The following is a 3761-nucleotide window of genomic DNA, read 5'->3' on the forward strand; positions in this document are numbered from 1 at the left end:
AGAGGGAAGTTTCTGACCGTTTTATTGGAAGGTCAAAGGTGCAACGCCACCAATCCTCTGTCACCGTAGAAGGAACTGGCTAGAGGAAACTTGCAACCTTTTTTTGTCCTTCAGTAAATCGAGTTTAAAAGAAAAGAAAAGAAAAGAAAGCATTGATTTATTGAGCACCTTTGTGCCACTTTGAGGCCTGATCTAAAAAATTCTATGGAAGGCTCTATAAAAATAATGATTATTTACAATAAAACTGATCACAATTACCTTAATTATAACTTTGTTGCCAATAAAACAGGACACGGTTTTTAATGTTGTCCAAATTCATGAAATCGACCAAACACTCGGCTCATTTTCACTGGTGGGTGTCTCTGAAAAAAACAAGCATCATGGGAAAAAAATCTCTTTATTTGTTTAAAATCACATATTTCTGTGTCTAAAGTCAAAATAAAAGCTGTCCGTTTGGTTGAGACCTGCTAACTGATAATCAGCTCATTGTGTGAGGCTTTCAGGATTACAGGGTAAGACCTGCCGCAGCTCGTAAACACAAATAAGCTGCTTTATTTTTTATCGCTGCTCTACTTCACCAAGTTGCACAACATTTATTGTGTCTCAAATGTACAGGATTCTTAACTTATAGTTTTTAAAACTTAAAACTCAAGTTTAAACCTTTGATTTTCTATTGGCGTTTCCTGTTTAGTCAGATGGTTTAAGATTTCCCTTACGAAAAATAAAAGAAACCATATTTCAGATATTTTGCAGTAGAGTTTTGTGGAAAAGTCATGAACATTCAACATGTTACATGTTGTTTTTCAGTTTATTTTTGGAGAAAATYCTTACCAGATTGATGAGTCCGAGTAGAGACTAAAGTAGACCAAAAAACAAATTTTAAAAATGTAACAGCACTTCATCTAAACTATTTGTTAAACCTTTTTACAAGGTTAATATTTCTGCAGGAAGTGCCACTGTTGTACAGGAAGTGTTAAGTGTTGCTACTGCTACAAATGCTAATAAAAAGTTGTATACAGAACTGTGTAATGCAAAAAAAGGACTTGCATGAACTGCTGTGAAATTTTGAAATTGGAGTTGTATTATTCAAAATTAAACATCATTTCCTCAAACTGAGGCTGTTCAAAATGCTACCTGCAACAGGTAAGATATTGTTTCCAACCTTGCAGAATCGCTTAAAGAAATCAGGATTATTGCTTTAAGCTATTTTACCTGAAATAAAAGTGATAATGTGAACAAAACCTACACATTAAACTTGAACCTGTTAATTTTAAATGCAAACCCAATAAAAAAGACAGCTAAATCAAYTTGGATAAAGCAGGTTTCACTTTAAGTGGATATGAAATGGAGTGTTGAAGTTGTGTGTCTGATGCTGCAGATGTAAAAGTTCAGCAGCCAAAAGCAGAAGTTTGTGGTTTGATTGTCTGCAGCCTCATGTGACTGAATATGGCAGCTGCTTTGAACAAGGTTAAAAAAAAATAAAAAACTATACATCCCAAAAGCCCAGAAAGTACTGAGTGTTGTCCAGCTGTAAGCATGAGCTGTATAGACTAAAAGCTGCTCCACCTTCTGATAGGTTGCCCTCTGCTGTGATGTCATCAAGGCTTGGTTATATTAATCCTGACAGGCTCAGCTGCTTCAAAGTGTGACTGAGGGCTGAGAGACGGTGTTCGTACATGAGTGAAAAACAAAGAGGAAGAGCAAGACAAGAGTGAGCTACACAAATCTAGAATTTATACCTCAGCAGGAAGTGAAGGAAAGGCTGCTGACAGGGACGTCTCAAAAATGTTGTGGATTTAAAAGCAATGGGAAAATAAAATCACTGGAGTGGGGAAGAGCACAAAGCCTGGAGGTAAGCAAACACTGCAAGTCTGATTTACATATATATGCTTCACACACACATACACACACACACACACCAACACATGCTGTACTCCCATGGGTGCATTTACTCTCACATAAAAACACTTAATGAGGTATGAGGAGGGTTAAAGCAGAGAAAACAAGGATAAATCATCATAAATGTAACAGTTCTCATAGGTTTTACTGTAGTTAATGTGTGTAAGTAGCTTTACAGCCACAACATGACTTTCCTGTCAGCAAATGTGCAAGAAAAATGACATAAACTAATCAATCTGAAGGGTTTCTATATTTAAACAAATTAAAAATATTTAATATTCTTTCAGATTGTTTTTAGAGCAGTTTTGTTCTCATGACAGGTAAATGAAAAAGAAACAGCTAAAAATGATTTTTTGCAGCTGAGTCATACTTTTTCCAGTTAATCTAAACTTACTTTTATCTCTGTCATGCATGGTTTACGTTAGCTGGACACCCAAATGTTTTGAGCCAATAGCTTTTTATTATATTAGCGTTTTTTACACCGTGTGTCCACTGACATTTGTTTATCCCCCTGAGCCCGGCAAACGCTGGGTGTTTCAGAAAAGCTTGTGTGTTCAGGAAAAAAAAAACTTGCTCGACTTGTGTGCAACTTTTTATTATTCACATTTTTTATGTGTGTTTTGAGTTTGATGAGCCTCGGAGCTGGTTTGACTTGTTTATATGGTGTGTGTGTGTGTGTGTGTGTGTGTGNGCGCGTGTGTGTGTGTGTAACAGTTTCAGTCAGGGAGATAATCAAAGTCTGCGCTGCAATTTGTATGACTGCAAGAAACTGACAAATCATTATGGATGTGATTGTTGGGAGCAGTGAACAGTTGCAGGAAGTGTTTTCAGGTTAAGCAGACAGTCAATGCAGAGATGTGGATAAATGCTTTTATTTGTTAAAATTCAGCCCAGCATTGAGTGTGGTCCATGACCATCTATCTGGGTCAGCCTCTGCAGTGCTTCATTCATTACAGCTGAAACGGCCTCTTGAGCGTTGGCAATGAAAGATTGATTTCCAAAACGAGTCTGCAGCAAACTTTCCAGCATCATATTTCAGAAACAGCATATTCTTTGAATGTTCATGAGAGCATTTCAATTATTTTTAAACGATGACAGATTCTCACACAAACCTGCGAGTCACAAACTGATGCCCATCGCAAACATTTCAGACTTCTGACAGCTGTTGTAACTTCACCAGGCCGCGTGGTTTACTTTGGAAACCTTGTTGAGACGATTTCCATAAAACAACAAATTTGCAACAGTCCTAACGTTAAGGAAGGCAAACAAAAACGCAACCCAAAAAATTCAAACCGCTGCTCCCCTGAGCTGCTGGGAAGGTGGGTGAACGCTCCTGAATCAATGCCACCAAATTACCATCCAAGTGCTTCCATTTTCTTGGAATCAAACCAGTTTGCAATGTAGGTCAAGTTGTGTGAGCGCACACAAACTGCAATTAAACAAACAGGTTCTACGTGAACATTTTAAAAATACAGCTATGCAAATGTGACCAAAGATGGCAGCTGCTAAAAACAAGTTTACTTTACAGCCCTTGAAACGGGCACACCTCTAGAGCAGTGTTTCCCAAAGTTGGGGTCGGGACCCAAAGTGGGGTCCCGAAACATCAAGGTGGGGTCCTGAAAAGATTTTCAGAATTAATTACATTTTTGCCCTAGTTGTTACAAAGGAGTGAGGTTAGTATACTTAAAATGGTTATGTTGTTACTATGCCCATGATTGGTTGACCTGATACAAATGTTTATCATCCAAAAGTAGTTGGGAGCACAGGTCTCTGCTACTGTTATTTTGTGGGTCAAAAGCTGAAAAGTTTGGGAACCACTGCACTTTGGTTCCCAAAGTTGGGCTTGGGACCCAATTATGGGT

The 3761-nt window shown here is 38.0% G+C and overlaps 1 protein-coding gene across 2 annotated transcripts in view; it reads left to right on the top strand.

The window, feature by feature from the left end:
- The first annotated feature begins 1644 nt into the window (after positions 1-1644).
- The window catches only part of adrb2b (adrenoceptor beta 2, surface b), an 18794-nt gene continuing 16677 nt past the window's right edge, over positions 1645-3761 (top strand). For both annotated transcript variants that reach the window (XM_014017658.1, XM_014017660.1), the window contains exon 1: positions 1645-1852. The gene's annotated coding sequence lies outside the window, so the exon portion shown is untranslated. The remainder of the gene's footprint in view (positions 1853-3761) is intronic.

This window comes from Austrofundulus limnaeus, unplaced genomic scaffold, assembly GCF_001266775.1.
Source record: "Austrofundulus limnaeus strain Quisiro unplaced genomic scaffold, Austrofundulus_limnaeus-1.0 Scaffold174, whole genome shotgun sequence".
NCBI classification, from domain to species: Eukaryota; Metazoa; Chordata; class Actinopteri; order Cyprinodontiformes; family Rivulidae; genus Austrofundulus; species Austrofundulus limnaeus.